Raw genomic sequence first — 22,698 nt, forward strand, 5'->3', positions numbered from 1 at the left:
ATATAGGTCCCCATCAGGAAATTTTCATCTATTTCTGAAAAATTTGGACTCCTTGTTGTGCTATCTGTCAGACAGGGGGAAGCAAATTATTATTTGTGGGGACTTCAATGTAGATTCTCTGAAAGAGGGTAATAGGAAAAATGACCTTGAAGTATTACTCAGTTCTTTCAATTTGACACCCGTTATTGATTTTCCTACTCGGGTGGTAAAGGATAGCAGCTCACTGATAGATAACTTCTTTATAGACCAAGATAAGTTTAACCAGATAAATGCTCAGCCTGTTGAGAATGGTCTTTCTGATCATGGTGCACAGCTAGTTACAATATATGACATAGCTCCATTCAGCAATACTAAACAGTCCTCCAAAGTAGTACGTTCAGTCAACGATTTAACAATTGCAAATTTCAGGGAAAGCCTACAGCAGTTAGACTGGGATGAGGTGTACCGTGAACCTGATGCCAATTTAAAATATAATTTATTTCATGACATTTTTGTAAATGCATCTGAAAACTGCTTCCCCAAGAAAATAGTTAAATATACTCGTAAGAAACCTTGTAACAAACCATGGCTTACTAAGGGTATAAAAATATCTTGTAACCGGAAAAGGGAAATGTATCTGACAGCAAGAAAGAGTAGTGACCCAGAAACTATCAAAAATTATAAAAACTACTGTGTTATATTAAGAAAAGTTATTAAAAAATCCAGGAGTATGTGTATCATGTCTGAAATCAGCAACTCTGATAATAAAATTAAAACAATTTGGAATATTATTAAAAGAGAAACAGGTCAACCAAGAGCAGAGAAAGACAGTATTACCATCAAATTGAATGAAAGCTTTACAAACAAAAAGTCAGAAGTTGAAATTATTTTTAATAATCATTTTCTAAATGTTGTGGATATAGTAGGATCCAGGTGTTCATTAGAAGATGCTAGGCTGTTAATGGAAGAGGCCATACCTATGCAATTTGATACAATTGAAATCTCACCCACTTCTCCCTCTGAAATTAGGAAAATAATAAACTTGCTTAAAAGCAAAAACTCACATGGAATTGATGGCATTTCCAGCAAGATACTAAAAGCTTGTTCTCAACAGATAAGTAAGATTCTCAGCCACCTGTGTAATAGCTCTCTGGAACAGGGCATTTTCCCTGATAGACTGAAATATGCTATTGTTATACCTTTGCATAAAAAGGGGGATAGATCTGATGTCAACAATTACCGTCCAATCTCCCTTCTAACAGCTTTATCCAAAATTTTTGAGAAAGTAATGTATTCAAGAGTAGCTTCACATATCTGTAAAAATGAAGTACTAACAAAATGTCAGTTTGGTTTCCAGAAAGGTTTTTCAACAGAAAATGCCATATATGCTTTCACCAGTCAAATTTTGAATGATCTGAATAACCGAACACCACCCATTGGGATTTTTTGTGATCTCTCAAAGGCTTTTGATTGTGTAAATCATGAAATTCTGCTAGACAAGCTCAAGTATTGTGGCATGAGTGGGACAGTGCACAAATGGTTTAATTCATACCTAACTGGAAGAGTGCAGAAAGTAGTTCTCGTAACATGCAAAAATCAGCACATTCCTCAAACTGGGGAACTATCAAGAATGGGGTTCCACAAGGGTCAGTCTTGGGTCCTTTATTGTTCTTATTATATATTAATGACTTGCCATTCTATATTCATGAAGAGGCAAAGTTAGTTCTCTTTGCTGATGATACAAGTATAGTAATCACACCTGAGAAACAAGAATTAACTGATGAAATTGTCAATACTGTCTTTCAGAAAATTACTAAGTGGTTCCTTGTAAACGGACTCTCACTGAATTTTGATAAGACACAGTACATACAGTTCCGTACAGTGAATGGTATGACGCCATTAATAAATATAGACCTTAATCAGAAGCATATAGCTAAGGTAGAATATTCCAAATTTTTAGGTATGTCCATTGATGAGAGATTAAATTGGAAGAAATACATTGATGATCTGCTGAAACGTTTGAGTTCAGCTACTTATGCAATAAGGGTCATTGCAAATTTTGGTGATAAACATCTTAGTAAATTAGCTTACTATGCCTATTTTCACTCATTGCTTTCATATGGCATCATATTTTGGGGTAATTCATCACTGAGGAATAAAGTATTTATTGCACAAAAGCGTGTAATCAGAATAATAGCTGGAGTCCATCCAAGATCATCCTGCAGACATTTATTTAAGGATATAAGGATATTCACAGTAGCTTCTCAGTATATATACTCTCTTATGAAATTTGTTATTAACAACCAAACCCAATTCAAAAGTAATAGTAGTGTGCATAACTACAATACTAGGAGAAAGAACGATCTTCACTATTCAAGATTAAATCTAACTTTGGCACAGAAAGGGGTGAATTATACTGGCACTAAAGTCTTTGGTCACTTACCAAATAGTATCAAAAGTCTGACAGATAACCAACAAGTATTTAAGAAGAAATTAAAAGAATTTCTGAATGACAACTCCTTCTACTCCATAGAGGAATTTTTAGATATAAATTAAGAAAAAAAAGAAAAAAAAAAAAACAAAACAAAAATATTAAAAAAATAAAAAATAAAGAAAAACAAAAAACACAAAAAAATTAAGTTGTTAAATTAACCTAATTATGTCATGTATTGGAAAATTCGACTCGTTCCATATCATTACGAAATATCGTATTCGTGATCCATGGAACTAGTATTAATCTAATCTAATCTAATTGCACTCCCTTCTTAGCTTCCACCTGTGTAAAGCATTGTCATCAGCGTGCAAGCCTATTCAAGCTTTGTTTGTGAACAGCAATCTGGTCCCATGGTCTTGTATCCAATGTTCATATGCTCTAGCCCATCTTACACAAACACTCTTGTGATGTTGACAGAGAGGTGGGGTCTTGAGAGGTCTTCAGCTGTACAAACCCCTGAAGTCTGTTGCGCACAGTTTGGGTACTCACAGTAACCGCTGTGGCTTCTCGAAGTTTGTGGCACAGAGTATTTGCTCTCTTTGTAGAGTGTCACCATGCCGATATCATTACATACCAGTCCTGAGTTACCGTAGTTTTGCATGGACAGCCTTCACAATGTCAATCAGCTACTGAATGCATTTTCTGGAACTTTTTCCACGGCCTGGAGATGACACTTTGATTAACATGAACAATATTCACAACATCACTTTGTCTCTTGTTTTGTCCCATCAATGTGTTGATTTTGATATGGTCTGCAATGGAGAGCCTTTTCCAAGGCATTGTGTTGCACTATGAGGTACATGGACAACTGTGCATCACCTTCCAGTTTAGTAAAAATGAGTCTGTTGTGTTTTCAAATGCATCACATGCTGATAACAGTTACTTCTCCATGATCTGCTAAAACTACTGTCTACCGTATAAATTGCTTAGTCTCATTGTACTTATTTTATTGTCTTCCAATTTAATCAAACTTATAACATGCAGTAAACCAAAATACTCTCTTGTGGGTTATCACGACCACAATATTTCTATGATAAATCCTATCATCTTCTTCATGCACTGTGATATTTGCTGTTATGTGTGCTCACTGCCTGGATTCCCAATTAGACTGAACTATTGTTGATCTTGCACCATTATTGACTGCTGAGTTCAATTCCTGAACCCCTTACGCCCTTTGATGTTCTTTTGTTCTTCAGAGCACACAATCACATTCTAAGACATCCAAATTCTGTCACTGCATCCCAGCTCTGGTGGTTGTGATAGCCAATGAGATCTTAACAAATTGCGTGCCACACCCCAAGCCCTTGTGTAAATTGAAACCTCTAGCCCTATTTATTAGGTCTCCTGACATCCTTCTTTTGATACACTCCTTCACTGTGCTATTCAAGAAATTTAGCATTCAGACCATAAAACTGGTCTCGTCATATTTTATTTCATTATTATATTTGAGGCAGTGTGCAGGGATAGCTGATTTTCTTGGCTGTTTTAGTCAGTTGTGTTGCTGAAGTTCCTTGCATCTCTCTTTGACATTTCTGTTAGTCTGCCCCACATAAGACAAACAATACCTATAACGTTTGGAGATCTAGATCATATTTAACATTACAAAGAGGACTTTTTGTCTTAGTTGATGGTTGTGAGATGCACTTGATGCCATGTTTCTGTAGGAGTCTAGTAATCTTTCTGGAAATTGGGCCAGCATAAGGTGGATAAAGATTCTTGGGTTCTCTTCCTCTGTCTATGTCTCCACCTCTTTCTCAGGTGTTCATGATTTTTGATTTTTTGATTGCAATGCCCATCCAGTATGATGGTCAGAGTACCCATTCCTTCAGGACATTATTCAGAGGTGTTGTAATTCTTCAGTGAGGCTCCCCTTGCCTAAAAGTGTTCAAGCTCTATGGACTAGGGTCTTTAGCATCGAATTTATTTGTGATGGATAGCAATAACTTAAGATGTGGCCAACGATGTCAGTGAGCATACGTTTTTTACACCGTATTACAGAAAAAATGAAGCACTCATAAGGGGAGAAGGAAAAAAAATGAAACTTCATGGGTTCAGAGGACATGTGATGTTATTTCAGTGATTACAAAGTCAAGTCAAATTTATAAAGAACTAGGCAGTATGAGCCTACTTATCACTACTATGTTGCACTTCCTCTGACCTAGATTCATGCACTGGTTTGCTAGGGATGGGCATCAGAAAGCCATCGTATTCTCTCAGGAGGCAGGCTGGCCAACAACTGTTGTAACTGGTTTCTGATGTCCAAGATACTGGCTCTGGGATGGAGCTGATATTCAAGCTGGTCCAGTACATGTTCTATAGAGGATACACCTAGTAATCTTGTTGGCCATGGGAGTAACTCAACATCATGCTCACAATTTACGTAAACAAGTGTCATGTGTGGAAGAGCATTGTACTGTTGAAAAATGGCTTCACAATAGTGCTACATGAGTAGTAACACATGAGGATGGAGGATGTCTGTGACATACTGTTGTGCCATCAGAGTTGCATCAGTCACTACCACTGTGACCTGGAGGCAAACCCCATGGCTCCTATACCATGTCATTAGGAGTAACACTGCAGTGTCTCTCCAAAACAGCAGAAGAATGGGATGTCTTCCCAGGTTGGTGCCATGGTCACCTGTGACTTGCGATAGTGTTCAGACACGATTCAGCACTCAACACAATTTGATGCCATTTATCAGCAGTCTATACTTCCTTATCAATGAACCTCTCCAAACACAGCCGTTTGCGTTGCAGTGTTAACAGCAGCCTGCGCATAAGATGGTAATTCCCCAGACCAGCTGCTGCTAGCCTCCAACCCATGATGTGGGACGACACAGAAGAATTTGCTTGGTGTTTATTACTAGATCTTGGAGGGCAGCCAGAGATGTGAATGGGTTACAATGTGCTTGGTGCACAATATAGTGATTCTCTGTTGTGGCAGTCAGAAGCTGTCAACTGGAACCTTGATGACGAGTGTGCCTATGCCCATGTTCCCATGTAGTCCAACATCTGGCTACTGTCACATTAAAATTTCTCAAAAAATCTAGGTATTGTGTGACTTGACCAGCCAGCCAAATGGAGAATTACAATGATGCCCCTTTCAATCTATGTCAGGTGTTACTAACACTATCTCAAATCAGTAAGTGACTCCTTTGCATATTTCACAGTGATCACTCAAGATTTGACAATATTCGTGCCCTTTCTGGGCCTTAGCAAGCCTTATAATAACATTAAACACAAACAACACAAATACAGTCTGGTAGCCTGTAATTGTAATTCTAATTATTTATATACCCATCAATGTTGTGTGTATGTGTATAGAGATACACTAACATCTGAGGATGTCATCTGGGTGTTTCATCTTTTTTGTCAGGCTGTGTATACATACTGCAACACAGGGATTTGACCATTTTTCTCTTAAATAACGTGTCACGGAAAGGTTCCATCCTCAATTTTATATTGTGAGGGATAGAGTTCAAATGTTCCAGGAACTCATTATGGTTTGTTTGCTCCATGCAGACACACCACAAATGTGTCATCCACTTACTAATGTAAAAACATTGGTTTCATCCTTCATTCCCTTCAATGAAGATGCAAAGTCTTCTTTGTAGTTTTAAAGACAACCCTGGTCATTGAAAGCCAAGTGATTATCACAGTCCATGCAAATGTGATTCAAAGTGCACCATTGATAACCTGACTAAAATAACCAAGCAATACCTTACACGCAGCCAAGAAATGAAATATGATGGAGCCAGTATTGAAAGTTTCTCGAACAGCATAATTAAGTAGTCAGCTGAAACAAAGATATCAAAAAACCAAATAAACAGGGATAAATATTTCAACCTATAAAGAGCTTGGCGTCCAGCATCCAGCACAATATTGACAATGAATGGGATAAACTAACATGTTCATTCATAAATTATAGGCAGTACAAAATGATAGAAGTGCTGGAAGGAGAGTATTTCACAAGTGGCGTTTGCATCTAATAAAGCAAATTTTCTTTGTACACTGTATACTACCAGAAACTTATTAAGTATTTACAACAGTCAACTACTTTATATTTATGGGTAGTGTACTACCAACTAATCTATGTGCAAAACAGTGCATGTATTCACATGGATCACTTTTCTTTTCAGGTGTAGCCCAGTTATGTGATGACAACAGTGCTGCTAAGAATTTCTGCACAGTACATATTTTTCTGCCTATATTCTCTGTGCCTTACCTCTCTTTAGTTTTCTTCAAGATTGTGGATAATCACAAAAACATTAGTTCTGAAGCATATCCCACTACATGAGTCAGCTCTCCCAAGAAAGGCTAAAATAAGCTACTATGTAAATGAATCTACCACTGCTACAAATTTTGTGAGCACTGTATACTGGAGTTTAACACTGTTTTTCAATGGCTAAGACCATTGCAGCATCAGTACTGGCCATGGTAAATTGTTGGAATCGAAGAGAGTGCATAATTCATGTTAATAGTAAAGTAGAAGACTATGGTGAATTACACCATCTTTAGATGAACTGTGGTGCTGTGAAGATTATTTCTTCGGTTATTTTTATGTGTATTGCAGCATTTGGAACATTATAAAATCCCGTTTCAGTGAAAATATTGACCAACTGTTGTTGTGCACCACTAATTGTCTAGCCAAAATCTGGAATAGGAAAAAAGTGAAACCTGAGAAGTTTAATAAATGATCTGCCAGAATGATACCAAATAATCACTAATACACTGACTAGTCTCTTAATGGAATAACTGCCATAGAACTGTCAGCTCTGGAAGTTTGTGCAAGTATTTATATATCAATTGAACTATACACAATATATATGTGCTTGTATATATTAATCAAGGATTTATTTGCTTATAAGCATATGGAATAAATCAATTTGTGTTTTAGTCAGACTTGTGCCTAATTCCTTCCACATTGCCACCTTTCCCGGTACTTCCTCTTTTTTTGTATGGATTTGTACATTATACAAGACACATTAATTTTGCACACCCCAAATCAACTAATCCTTTGGTTCATCCAAAATTACTTACATTTGTCTGCACTATAGAAATATACAACCTGTCAGTGGACTCAGGTTCAAGTGGGGGCACAGGGTGAGGTGGGAGGTGAGGGGAACATGGAAAAGAAGTAGACAGACTTAGATTTTTACCTGTATCGATTTCTAAATGTCAAACCTAAATTATAGAGAATGAAGCAGCACGAAAACTAAGAATTTTAAAAAATGTCACAAAATTCTAGACATTACAGTGAGCACGGGTCATAAATCCTGCTTGGGTAGCCCAGTTGGTAGGACATTTGCCCACAAAGGCTATGGTCACAAGTTTGAGTCTCAGTCTGGCATACAGTTTTAATCTTCCACGAAATTTCAAGTAAGAAAGTTACTAAGTAATGATTCCAATATTAAAACAGCATGAAAACTAAGAACTTTGAAAAGTCACAAAATTCTAGGCATTACAATCTATGTATGACACAGTATACCATAAAATATGTGATGCATAAAGGAAGAACTTCAAAAAAAGTTCTACACTACTGGGTGAACGACAAATGAGAAAAATCATTTGAAGATTTGTTTGGCTACATGTAGTACAAAACCATTCAAACAGGGAAATTGTGACTTTCAAAGTTAGTGACACTGTCAGTTGGTTTTTTGTTCCTTAATTAAAAATGTCAGATCCCTTAATCGGGCAGGTAGGTTAGAAAATTTAAAAAGGGAAATGAATAGGTTAAAGCTAGATATAGTGGGAATTAGTGAAGTTCGGTGGCAGGAGGAACAAGAATTTTGGTCAGGTGAATACAGGGTTATAAATACAAAATCGAATAGGGGTAATGCAGGAGTAGGTTTAATAATGAATAGGAAAATAGGAGTGCAGGTAAGCTACTACAAACAGCATAGTGAACGGATTATTGTGGCCAAGATAGACACGAAGCCCACGCCTACTACAGTAGTACAAGTTTATATGCCAACTAGCTCTGCAGATGATGAAGAAATTGAGGAAATGTATGATGAGATAAAAGAAATTATTCAGGTAGTGAAGGGAGATGATAATTCAATAGTCATGGGTGACTGGAATTCGACAGTAGGAAAAGGAAGAGAAGGAAATGTAGTAGGTGAATATGGATTGGGGCTAAGAAATGAAAGAGGAAGCCGGCTGGTAGAATTTTGCACAGAGCATAACTTAATCATAGCTAACACTTGGTTCAAGAATCATGAAAGAAGGTTGTATACATGGAAAAACCCTGGAGATTCTAAAAGGTTTCAGATAGATTATATAATGATAAGACAGAGATTTAGGAACCAGATTTTAAATTGTAAGACATATCCAGGGGCAGATGTGGTTTCTGACCACAATCTATTGGTTATGAACTGTAGATTAAAACTGAAGAAACTGCAAAAAGGTGGGAATTTAAGGAGATGGGACCTGGATAAATTGAAAGAACCAGAGGTTGTACAGAGTTTCAGGGAGAGCATAAGGGAACAACTGACAGCAATGAGGGAAAGAAATGCAGTAGAAGAAGAATGGGTAGCTTTGAGGAATGAAATAGTGAAGGCAGCAGAGAATCAAGTATGTAAAAAGACGAGGTCTAGGTGAAATCCTTGGGTAACAGAAGAGATACTGAATTTACTTGATGAAAGGAGAAAATACAAAAATGCAGTAAGTGAAGTAAGCAAAAAGGAATACAAACGTCTCAAAAATGAGATCGACAGGAAGTGCAAAATGGCTAAGCAGGGATGGCTAGAGGACAAATGTAAGGATGTAGAGGCTTATCTCACGAGGGGTAAGATAGATACTGCCTACAGGAAAATTAAAGAGACCTTTGGAGAAAAGAGAACCACTTGTATGAATATCAAGAGCTCATATGGAAACCCAGTTCTAAGCAAGGAAGGGAAAGCAGAAAGGTGGAAGGAGTATATAGAGGGTCTATACAGGAGCAATGTTCTTGAGGACAATATTATGGAAATGGAAGAGGAGGTAGATGAAGATGAAATGGGAGATATGATACTGCGTGAAGAGTTTGACAGAGCACTGAAAGACCTAAGTCAAAACAAGGCCCCGGGAGTAGACAACATTCCATTAGAACTACTGACAGCCCTGGGAGAGCCAGGCCTAACAAAACTCTACCATCTGGTGAGTAAGATGTATGAGACAGGCGAAATTCCCTCAGACTTCAAGAAGAATGTAGTAATTCCAATCCCAAAGAAAGCAGGTGTTGACAGATGTGAAAATTACCGAACTATCAGTTTAATAAGTCATAGCTGCAAAATACTAACGCGAATTCTTTACAGATAATGGAAAAACTGGTAGAAACTGGCCTTGGTGAAGATCAGTTTGGATTCCATAGAAATGTTGGAACACGTGAGGCAATACTGACCCTACGACTTATCTTAGAAGAAAGATTAAGGAAAGGCAAACCTACATTTCTAGCATTTGTAGACTTAGAGAAAGCTTTTGACAGTGCTGACTGGAATACTCTCTTTCAAATTCTGAAGGTGGCAGGGGTAAAATACAGTGAGCGAAAGGCTATTTACAATTTGGACAGAAACCAGGTGGCAGTTAATAAGAGTTGAGGGGCATGAAAGGGAAGCAATGGTTGGGAAGGGAGTGAGACAGGGTTGTAGCCTCTCCCCGATGCAATTCAATCTGTATATTGAGCAAGCAGTGAAGGAAACAAAAGAAAAGTTTGGAGTAGGAATTAAAATCCATGGAGAAGAAATAAAAACTTTGAGGTTTGCCGATGACATTGTAATTCTATCAGAGACAGCAAAGGACTTGGAAGAGCAGTTGAACGGAATGGACAGTATCTTGAAAGGAGGATATAAGGTGAACATCAACAAAAGCAAAACGAGGATAATGGAATGTAGCCGAATTAAATCAGGTGATGCTGATGAAATTAGATTAGAAAATGGGACACTTAAAGTAGTAAAGGAGTTTTGCTATTTGGGGAGCAAAATAACTGATGATGGTTGAAGTACAGAGGATATAAAATGTAGACTGACAATGGCAAGGAAAGCGTTTCTGAAGAAGAGAAATTTGTTAACATCAAGTGTTGATTTAAGTGTCAGGAAGTCGTTTCTGAAAGCATTTGTATGGAGCGTAGCTATGTATGGAAGTGAAACATGGACGATAAATAGTTTAGACAAGAAGAGAATAGAAGCTTTCGAAATGTGGTGCTACAGAAGAATGCTGAAGATTAAATGGGTAGATCACATAACTAATGAGGAGGCATTGAATAGAATTGGGGAGAAGAGGAGTTTGTGGCACAACTTGACTAGAAGAAGGGATCGGTTGGTAGGACATGTTCTGAGGCATCAAGGGATCACCAATTTGGTACTGGAGAGCAGTGTGGAAGGTGAAAATCGTAGAGGGAGACCAAGAGATGAATACACTAAGCAGATTCAGAAGGATGTAGGCTGCAGTAGGTACTGGGAGATGAAGAAGCTTGCACAGGATAGAGTAGCATGGAGAGCTGCATCAAACCAGTCTCAGGACTGAAGACCACAACAACAACAACAACAATTAAAAACATCAGCTGTGGCACTGAATTTACTTACTTGAAACTTTATTTGTAAGTATCAATCTAAATAATGTTGTTTTAATTTAAGTGCATGTTAAGCAAATCTGCAGGCCCATTTCATCAACCAAAAGTTCGGTTTTAAGGTATACTATAATCTGACTTGTGTTTTGACCGACTAAAAATTAGGGTTGTGTTTGCCGAATTTGTGGGATTGATAGACGTAGTAAGTGTTTCTTCAGAAGAAGACCAAGAATTAAAAAGAAAAATATTGATACCTTTTTCGATATATCAAGAGCGGGTAATGATATTTTTATAATATCTATTCATCAGAATCCCAATATTTCTATAAATGTCAAGTCCTAGTGTGAATAAGGACATGTAGAAACCTGTTTTGTATCTAGGAGAATAAGAAAGAAAATCTGTCTGGTTGAAAAAAAAGTTTTATTCTGTACAGTAACTAAAAATATTGTATGAATTGTTTTTTTATTATTCTGTTTTACTAATAAAAGTTAATTATGTTATTGTAACATTAAATTGTCAAGTCACCCCCCCCCCCCCCCTCCCGCCAAAAGTAACGAAGAGCTTTAAAACATCTCTTTCACCAAAAGGGGACAGCCGCACGGACCGTGACAAGGCGCCTGAGACCAGGCGGCTGTTGGGAATAGATACGGTAGTAAATAACTAAAAAATTAAAATGTAATGCCTAAAGCTGATGTCTGACTGATAAATAGCGAAAATGTAGTTGGCGATAAACTCTTTCTCCTTTCATCATTTCGTGAGTGGTGTCAGCAAGAAAAAGTTTCGCAAACGTTTTAAATTACATGTAACATTTGTTGAAAGTCACTAAGTGCTCTCGTTCTCAAAAACGGTTCTAGACGAATTTTCTCTGGGCATTTGCCACAAGACAAATAGACAATGTATAACTGTCAAAGCTAATTTTTTACACATCTAAATGTCTGTGACGTATCTCCTCAGCTATGTGCCATACCAGTACAATGATATAATTTTGCTGGTACATTCACAAGTATATGTATATACTGTCTGCGAAATGCGTTGCGAGTAGAGTCGACAGTAAAATAGTAATAAATTAAAATGATATGTCTGACGCTGTGGCCGCGAGGAGCTATGGGCCCTGCCCATGCGCACTCGCCACTCCCTGTTTGACCGAGTCTAAATTGGTTCAAATGGCTCTAAGCACTATGGGACTTAACATCTGAGGTCAGCAGTCCCCTAGACTTAGAACTACTTAAACCTAACTAACCTATGGACATCACACACATCCATGCCCGAGGCAGGATTCGAACCTACGACCGTAGGCAGCAGCGCGGTTCCGGACTGAAGCGCCTAGAACCGCTCGGCCACAGCTGACCGAGCCTATACAACCTCTACGCCGTGCGGTGGGCCTCGGGAGCTCACGTGAGCTTATCAATATGAATCCCAAAGCAACTAAGATGAGAGGTCAGTTTAAGATTCACAAATGTAATCATCCGATCCGCCCGATCGTAGATAGTACCGGGAGTGCCTACCACAAGTTAGTTAGATTTCTGCTTCAGAAAGTAAAAGATAATTTTGTGTTTGCAAAGAATTAATCCGTTAAAAATTCTACGGAGTTAGCAAATCGGTTGGAACGTGTAACGTGCTCTGAAAACTCCAAGTTCGTGTCTTTCAATATAACAAGTCTATACACCAATGTTCCGGTGGACCAAACCCTCTGGATTTTAGAAGGTAACTTGCATCAATATAAGAAAATGTCGGAAAATAAAATAGATGAGTTAATGAATCTTCTGCGTATTTGATAAGTGGCAACGGCCTTGCCGCAGTGGATACACCGGTTCCCGTGAGATCACTGACGTTAAGCGGGCGTGGTCGGCACTTGGATGGGTGACCATCCAGGCCGCCATGCGCTGTTGCCATTTTTCGGGGTGCACTCAGCCTCGTGATGCCAAATGAGGAGCTACTCGACCAAACAGTAGCGGCTTCGGTCAAGAATACCATCATAACGACCAAGGAGCGGTTTACTGACCCCACGCCCCTCCTAACCGCATCCTCCACTGAGGATGACACGGCGGTCGGATGGTCCCGGTGGGCCACTCGTGGCCTGGAGATGGAGTGCTTTTTTTTTACAATTTGATAAGGATAACTTCCTTAATGATCAACTTCAGTTAAAAAACAAGAACTTTTTTGAATGTTTTATGCCATTATTTAGAATATCATGACCAGTTAATGATTGGTTGGCAGGAGCCGAGCAGTACTTCTGTGGCGGTGTGACACAGATGGTCGGTGTTTGATGTACTTTATTTTAGACATCCCTTAAGGTATCGACTAGCATGGATGCATTTGAGCACGTGACATTTTGTTATATGATTCCCATTAGGTGGTCTTTCCACATACGGTGCTTACATAATGTGGCACACATGGTTTTTAAATAATTAAGATGCCAGCATCTATACCATAGACAATAGTCATATTCATAGAAGTGGTTACTAGCCCGTAAGGGGCGAAATGGAGCCTCAGGTCACAAGATGAAGTTTAGCTGGTCCGTCTCGAGCTTTTGGGATTTAATTCCCCTTACATTTACTTGTAGCTGCAATTCAGAGACGACTTCATCCTTGTCCATTTATGGCATGCACATGGGCATATTAGTAGCTGTCTTTTATTTCTTTTTATTCTTCCCTGTGAAGAACATGCCCTTTTCCCATGTCAAGTGTCCATAAAATTTTCCTATGTGTCTTTTTCGGGTCAAGCACGTCTAATCAATCATATCTATTTAACAATAGCCTTTAATATAAGGGGCGATAATTCTCTTTTGTAGAGCGTAGTGAAATTGACCTCTGTCGGTCGATAGAGTATAAGGGCGATGAAAGGGCGTTGCACGTCCGTTCACGCAATTACCATATTTTTTACACGTAAAACATAATTTGACCTATGCTGGTCATCTGCTATTACATGGCGATGAAGTGGCGCTGCTCGTTCACTCACGCGTTATTTTTAGTAATAAGATAAAAATTAATCTTGATAATATTCTTCATTCAGCGCGTGTCAGCAATGAGAAATATATGTACATCAACTAAGAAAAACACCTACTCGACCAACTGTGTACAGGTTAACCGAGATTATTGCATTATGGCGTTTACATACTACAGTTTCGCTGTTTTATGTCCTATGTCATCTTTCATTAATAACGATGGGCGCGTTATGCAGCATTCGTTGTGAACGGGCCGATATTTCTAATCGTGTAAGTCGGGGTAGTGTGTTCGAACTTACATAAATCCATTAATAGTTTTTTACATGTTAGTCATAACCTGGTGCAGAGGCTTTATGTTTAAGAGTCTCAACCTTCCTATAAGTTATTTGTTTTAAGATATAACTGCGTCGGTCTTTTGTCTTTGGCAGTCATGGTCTCAGACATGCGCAATGTTCCCCGCCATGTTGATTTGCAGCGCGTTATTTAGTCCTACTTGGTTTCATGTGAGCTCCCGAGGCCCACCGCACGGCATCCATGGAGACGAGGCGCACGCCAGAGCTTAAGTCAAGTCTTGGTGTTGACTTAGTACGTACGTACCGCATTTTTAAAATGTGACTACGCCCATCCAGGCTGTTTTTACTTTTATTTCTAGACCATGCCCTCTTAGATAAATTATATGGTTCAAATGGTTCTGAGCACTATGGGACTTAACATCTGAGGTCATCTGTCGCCTAGAACTTAAAACTACTTAAACCTAACTAACCTAAGGACATCACACACATCCATGCCCGAGGCAGGATCCGAACCTGCGACCGTAGCATAAGCGCGTTTCCAGACTGAAGCGCCTAGAACCGCTCGCCCACACCGGCCGGCTTAGACAAATTATAGTTTCAAGTATATCTTCTGAAGAAGGCTCAATTATTTGGGCTGAAACCTAGGTAAAGGTTGGTTTCATTAGCGCAATCGAGGCTGACTGGGCTGCAATGTAGAAAGTACAAAAACTCTGTCATTTTGTAGTAGGCTCGTACAGGTCACACTAAGTCCGGTGACTTCTGATGGATTCATGCATCGTTGTTTTTGTTCGGATGCCAAGGTGTGCGGGACAAAGTTCGCAAACACTTTTCTCTTCTTCAAAATACACTACAGGCCATTAAAATTGCTACACCAGGAAGAAATGCAGATGATAAACGGATATTCATTGGAAAAAGATATTATACTAGAACTGACATGTGATTACATTTTCACGCAATTTGAGTGCATAGATCCTGAGAAATCAGTACCCAGAATAACCACCTCTGGCAGTAATAACGGCCTTGATACGCCTGGGCATTGAATCAAACATAGCTTGGATGGCGTGTACATGCAGCTTCAACACGATACCACAGTTCATCAAGAGTAGTGACTGGCGTATTGTGACGAGCTAACTGCTCGGCCACCATTGTCCAGACGTTTCCAATTGGTGAGAGATCTGGAGAATGTTCTGGCCAGGACAGCAGTCGAACATTTTCTGTATCCATAAATGCCCGTACAGGACCTGCAACATGCGGTCGTGCATTATCGTGCTGAAATGTAGGGTTTCGCAGGGATCGAATGAAGGGTAGAGCCACGGGTCGTAACACATCTAAAATGTAACGTCCACTGTTCAAAGTGCCGCCAATGCGAACAAGAGGTGACCAAGAAGCGTAACCAATGGCACCCCATACCATCACGCCGGGTGATACGCCAGTATGTCGATGACGAATACACGCTTCCTATGTGCGTTCACCGCGATGTCGCCAAACACGGATGCGACCATCATGATGCTGTAAACAGAACCTGGATTCATCCGAAAAAATGACGTTTTGCCATTCGTGCACCCAGGTTCGTCGTTGAGTACACCATCTCAAGCGCTCCTGTCTGAGATACAGCGTCAAGGGTAACAGCAGCCATGCTCTCCGAGCTGATAGTCCATGCTGCTGCAAACGTCGTCGAACTGTTCGTGCAGATGGTTGTTGTCTTGCAAACGTCCCCATCTGTTGACTCAGGGATCGAGACGTGGCTGCACGATCCGTTACAGCCATGCGGATAAGATGCCTGTCATCTTGACTGCTAGTGATACGAGGCCGTTGGGATCCAACACGGCGTTCCGTATTGCACTCCTGTACCCACCGATTCCATATTCTGCTAACAGTCATTGGATCTCGACCAACGCGAGCAACAAATGTTGCGATACGATAAACCGCAATCGCGATAGGCTACAATCCGACCTTTATCAAAGTCGGAAACGTGATGGTTCGCATTTCTCCTCCTTACACGAGGGATCACAACAAAGTTTCACCAGGCAACGCCGGTGAACTGCTGTTTGTGCATGAGAAATCGGTTGGAAACTTTCCTCATGTCAGTACGTTGTAGGTGTCGCCACCGGCGCCAGCCTTGTGTGAATGCTCTGAAAAGCTAATCATATGCATATCACAGCATCATCTTCCTGTCGGTTAAATTTCGCGTCTGTAGCACATCATCTTCGTGGTGTAGCAATTTTAATGGCCAATAGTGTATTTGGGAGAATGTCTTGAACAGTTGATTTAGAGAAGTTGCTCCGTCATCACAATAACGGTGATGATGATGATGATGTTAGTTTGTGAGGCGGTCAACTACGCGGTCATCAGCGCCCGTACAAAGTCCCAATTTTTACACAGTCCAAGTTTTACACAATCCAATCTAGCCATTGTCACGAATGATGATGATGAAATGATGAGGACAACACAAAGACCCAGACGCTGGGCAAAGAAAATTCCCAACCCGGCCGGGAAACGAATCCGAGACATCGTGATCTAGAGGCAGCAACGCTACACAATAACGGTGACTCTGCGACCGCACGTTCCCATTTAACACTGCCTGCTCCCAAGTGACTGGTCGAAAGTACATCCGTTGTTTATCAGTAACCAGCTTAGCGTCCGCTGCATCGCTCACGTAGACTGTATGGCCTGCAGAGATATTTTATTGCTTATATTAAATATAATTTTTATGTTCACAAATTATCTTCTAAGCTTTTTAGGCTACTTAAGGCCACATAAGCATGGTCTTTTCCGAATGTACTTCTGACCAAAAAGCGATTCTGGTAGCTGGAGTCTGGAGTTTTTATTAATCATGCCTTTTGCGTTCTTTTGGAGATATTTCCACAGCAGCTTTTATTCCGTAACAAATATTTCTTTGTGTCTAATTTCCTTATATCGAATCGAGAAGTGAAATACCAGTTTTCATTAATTTAACTTTAAAAATTTTTTAATGCAATAAAATATTTTCTTAAAAATTTTCAACCCTATATTGCTCTCCCTTAGGTGTTGAATTTTCAGAAACACTAAAACACGTAGGTTTTTATTTCTAACCGAGAAGTCAAATACCAAGTGTCATAAATGTAGCCTTAAAATATTTTATTACTTCTTTAGTAGTTATCTAAAAAAAAAAAAAAAAAAAAAAAAAAAACCTTTCACCCACTGCTATCCTCTTAGTGGTTGAATTTCCATAGATGCTGAAAGATGTATTTTTTATCTTCTGACTGAGAAACCAAATGCCACTTTTCGTAGTTCTACCTCCAAAATTGCCTTAATAGCGACATTTTTTTAGAAACCCCCTTAGGGTTGGAATTTCGAAAAATCCCTTCTTAAACGACGCCTACAGTAATAAGCTCCACACTTTCCCCAGATTTCAAGTTTCTATCCTTAGCGGTTTGGACGGGGCGATGCAGAGTCAGTCAGACAGACAGACGTTGCCTTTTATAAATAACGATTAGTTCAAGCTGTCACGATAGTTACTGCACTGATGTCGCTTATAAGCCAGAAATAAAATTAATCTCGGATATTTTTGGACGGACGGCGTACGTTAAAACACCACGGAATAGGTTCCATTGCACTAGAGGGAGCTGTAAAAACTGCAGGGCAAGACAGAGACAGGAATATATCTAACAGTTATTGAGGGCGTTGGAGGTAAATTCTGTTCTGATTTGAAGAAGTTGGCCTCATGAAACAAGTCAAAAGACAGAAGTGTTTCCGCCATCCTCCACAAAAAAAGTTTGTAATTATGTTGTTAAGGAGTGAAAAGAACGGGGAGGCGTGTCTGCACAGAGCCTATGGCTCTCGACTAATAGTAATGGGGGAGGGGAGCAGCGCCAAACTCAGGTCTCGATCCTACAGACGGATCACTACCAATTATGTCATATGTCCTCATCCTATGAAGCTCCGTGGAGGTATTTGGTATTTAATACAGAACGTTGGTGAATGATCTGGAGCTGAAAAATTGTACGCTGCCACTTCCCCTCACCATGCTGTTCACACCTGGTTACGAAAATTCCCTTCACCATCAATATTCGAATAGGCTACCGCTAAATCGAGCGCCGTTGCACTAGCATGTGTGGGCGATCACGGCTAGAAACACGTGTAATCGGTAATCATCAGTAAATTTGGCAACAAGTAAAGCAGCACGAGGAACGGGTTGCACCATATGTGACGAACAGCAATAATGGCACACAGCGGTGACTAGCGTCAAATTATCCCACAATGTTCAGTAGAAGGATAGTCCGCCCCCGGTAGCTTAGTGGTCAGCGCGACAGAATGTCAATACTAAGCGCCCGGGTTCGATTACCAGCTGGGTCGGAGATTTCATCCCCATCGAGGCCCAAATCGCCGAAGTGGCGTCAAATCGAAAGACTTGCACCCGGCGAACGGTATACCTAACGAGAGGCCTTAGTCACACGACCTTTACACTAGAAGAATAGACTACATGCTTTATTTAGGAAAAAAATGTTGCGAACAACTAAGACTCAAGAGTGAAGAAAGATACGAAATGACGTAGAGAATAGCAATATGTGACACAAGGGGACGAAAAATGGTTCAAATGGCTCTGAGCACTATGGGACTTGACTTCTGAGGTCTTCAGTCCCCTAGAACTTAGAACTTCTTAAACCTAACTAACCTAAGGACATCACACACATCCATGCCCGAGGCAAGATTCGAACCTGCGACCGTGGCGGTCATGCGTTTCCAGACTGAAGCGCCTAGAACCGCTCGGCCACAAGGGCCGGCCACAGGGGACGTTTCTAGAAACAAAACATTTAAAAGTGTAAGAGTACCAGGAAGCAAAAGAAAACTGTCGTAAACTGGTCTGCGGAAATGAGACAGAGGGGTAGTGGAAGCATGGATGAATAGTGCTTCAAAAGATGTTCAAATGTGTGTGAAATCTTATGGGACTTAACTGCTACGGTCATCAGTCCCTAAGCTTACACACTACTTAACCTAAATTATTCTAAGGACAAACACACACACACATGCCCGAGCGAGGACTCGAACCTCCGCCGGGACCAGCCGCACAGTCCATGACTGCAGCGCCTTAGACTAGTGGTTATTGAGAAAGGAGGAACAAAGTATTGAGAACTGGAAAAGTGATCTCACGAAGGCTCTACTGCTAAAAAAGAGCAAGAAGTCGTGGGAGTGCCGCGTTTGTTCATCTGAAATATAAAAATATTGTTGACACTGATTACCGAGCGGAGGAAATGGGCCATTTGTGAAGGAGGAAAGCAGAACAGCTCTGGCGTCTGTAGCCCTCTCACTGTTACGGAAGCAGTCTTCCTGCTTTCATGTTGACATTTAATAGCACGCGTTTTCATCGAGATGTGGACATAGGTGCGGATGATGACGGGATGATCATTTGAAAACCAATTAAAGAGCCGGCCATTGTGGCCGAGCGGTTCTATGCGCTGCAGTATGGAACCGCGCGACCGCTACGTCGCAGGTTCGAATCCTGCCTCGGACATGTATGTGTGTGATGCCCTTAGGTTGGTTAGGTTTAAATAATTCTAAGTTCTTGGGGACTGATGACCTCAGATGTTAAATCCCATAGTGCTCAGAGCCATTTGAACCAATTAAAGAATCATCATGTCTGTCACAATAGTGTTCATCGTAAAGCAGAAAAGAACACATTTTGTTTCAAAGCCGTGTCCGTAAAAAACTTGATTACAACTACATCATAATTTTGCAGCACAAGTGAATTTTTATCTACACAAGAAAGTAAGGTTAAACCTCTCGACTGGTAATAACGTGGCGCTGCAGAGTATTCCAAACGGCGAGCTAGTGTCCTGGAGACATAGTTAAGAAGAGGTGCGTTAATTAACAGTTTACACTACACATGTTTTACGGGGGTTATAATTAAACTTTCGCTACTTAGGTCAGTGTATACGGAAAACTATTTACCGTATGGCTCTCCAACTTTAAAGGAATGTGTTCGGATTGTGCACTGCAGGGTTTGCCTTGTTAGTGCTATTTGTGTCATGACTTGTCCATAGGCGCCGGCATTGGTACGGCGACATAGGTTTGAAACACTGGAATGGGTGTGCGTTACAGTTGTGGACGGTTAACACGGGTCTGGACAATGTGAGAAGGCTTAACTCATAGAGCTGTTTTATCAAAACAACAGTAATAATGTTGCTGCTCTTCGCGAGTATCGACGCATTAAAAGAATACGGAGAGGTCTTTCCGCACCGAGATTGAAGAACACGATTCGGAAGTCCGAATTAACTGCCGAATCGGGAATTGTTCCTGGAAGAGGACGACGGCTAACTGCACCACATATTATTACTGCTGCCACTGCTGAGATGTGCGATCTTCAAGTAGTGCACGAGCTGTGTCTCGACAACTGAACATTCCACTGTCCACCGTTGTTTCGAGCAGCAGTAGAGCAATCTCTAGTGCGATTCCAGGCTGTCGTGGATGCAGATGGTCGTCACACTGAGGTGCGTTTGTAACTTGGAAGGTAAGCATTGTACGCAATTAACCACTGTTACCCTCTCACGTGGAAATTAAAATGTGTTTCTTTCAATGGCTTGTTCGATAGTTCACTTCCGCATGTCCTTACAAATGTCTCCACAAAGTTTCACTGTCCTACAACCACCAGTTTTTCATGAGAAACCTCTCAAGTGGGGAAAGTTTTATTCATAATCACCTTGAACTTATTTTTGCCACCAGTGAAAACTTTTTAAGGTGGCTTGCGGGGAGTGGATGTAGTTGTAGACAACCCGGGTGATAAGAGACTTCGAGTCTATAAGAAAAAATACCAAGACGACGTACGTGTTCACAAAAGTGCTTTCACATCGGTAAAACTCGAGGATTTGATGTATGAACTGCTGCAACATCCACCATATTCAAAAGATTTGACATCCTCTGACTTGCACCTGTTTCAACATCGAAAGCAACGTTTTGAGGTCAATAAATCGATTAAAACAGCCGTGAAGGGGCATTTTACAGGCCGTGACGGGGCATTTTACAGACCATCCTGAATCAAATGGTTCAAATGGCTCTGAGCACTATGGGACTTAACTTCTGAGGTCATCAGGCCCCTAGAACTTAGAACTACATAAACCTAACTAACCTAAAGACATCACACACACCCATGCCCGAGGCAGGATTCGAACCTGCGACCGTAGCGGTCGCGTGGTTCCAGACCGTAGCGCCTAGAACCGCTCGACCACCCCGGCCGGCATCCTGAATCACTTCAGGGTTTTAATCCATTACCTGTAATGACTGAGAAAAGTCGCTATGTCGAAAGAAGTGGATTTTTAGGGTTACGTATCTCAATCTGAAAAACGGAAGCCTTAAAGGATCATTTTGTTGTCCGTTTGTCTGTCCGTCCGTCCGACTGTTAAGAACCCATTCTCTCAGGAATGGACAGATGTATCTAACTGTGGTGTAAAAAAGTTAAGCTTCTAAATTAACGCAACCAAAAGATACGGCCGATTATGTCACATATTTTGATACTCGCAAACTGACTCAGCACAAACTACAGAGTGCTTCCCATCGACCTAGAATCAAGAAATTTGGCAGGGTTTTACAGTACATGTACAGGAGGAAATAACTGGTGTTGCTAATTACAACGGTGACATTTTACTATAACCTCAAAATTAATAAAATAAATGATAAATGACAATATAAAATGCGAAATTACACAAAAACATCAATCCTAAAATTAAAGCATTCTCGAAAAAGTCTTGGTATTCCCGGTGACCAATATCTTGCCCTTACCGATATCGAGTGGAGCCAAAAATTTTCGAGATTCTCGGTTCCTGGGATGGTGGTGTTAAGTTCCTATGGGACCAAACTGCTGAGGTCATCGGTTCCTAGGCTTACACACTACATGAACTAACTTACGCTAAGGACAACAAAAACACAAAAACACACACACACATACACACACACACACACACACACACACACACACACACACACACACTGAGGGAGGATTCGAACCTTCCATGGAGGGATCCGCGCGAACCGTGACAAGGCGCCTTGGACCACGCGCCTACACCGCGCTACTACTGGGATGGATCAACTGTCTAAACTCATAACTAATTTTGTATGGAACCCTCAGAGCGCAGTCCTACTCGCACTTGACCAGTCTTTCTCTTGGGAGGGCCTTGGATCCCATAAAAACAATACAGAAGGTACAGAAATTATTTTTACTAAAGACACACTTTCACCGCCAGACCGAGAACTTTTCACCCTGGCCTCTTATTCACGCAATGATAGTTGCAATACAGACTTAGTACAGTAATCTGTTTGTGGTGCTGGGGATGAATTTACTTCAGAGCGTCGCCTGTCAGCGCTAATGAGATCCCCGCGGGCAGCGCGCATCTTTCTCCGTTATATTACCATCGGGGGCCCAATGAGTGTACTTCATCCCCGGCTCCGGGAACTAAAGGCCGTGGCGCCTGGTG

The 22,698-nt window shown here is 40.6% G+C and overlaps 1 protein-coding gene across 4 annotated transcripts in view; it reads right to left on the bottom strand.

Moving 5' to 3' along the window:
• LOC124788197 overlaps positions 1–22,698 on the bottom strand; it is a 144,357-nt gene that overhangs the window by 66,093 nt on the left and 55,566 nt on the right. The window contains exon 1 of one of the 4 annotated variants that reach the window (XM_047255376.1): positions 3,048–3,072. The exons of the other annotated variants lie outside the window; for them this stretch is intronic. The gene's annotated coding sequence lies outside the window, so the exon portion shown is untranslated. Of the gene's footprint in view, positions 1–3,047; positions 3,073–22,698 lie in introns of those variants that run through there. 4 annotated transcript variants of the gene reach the window in all.

Source organism: Schistocerca piceifrons, chromosome 3 (genome assembly GCF_021461385.2).
Source record: "Schistocerca piceifrons isolate TAMUIC-IGC-003096 chromosome 3, iqSchPice1.1, whole genome shotgun sequence".
Classification (NCBI taxonomy): Eukaryota; Metazoa; Arthropoda; class Insecta; order Orthoptera; family Acrididae; genus Schistocerca; species Schistocerca piceifrons.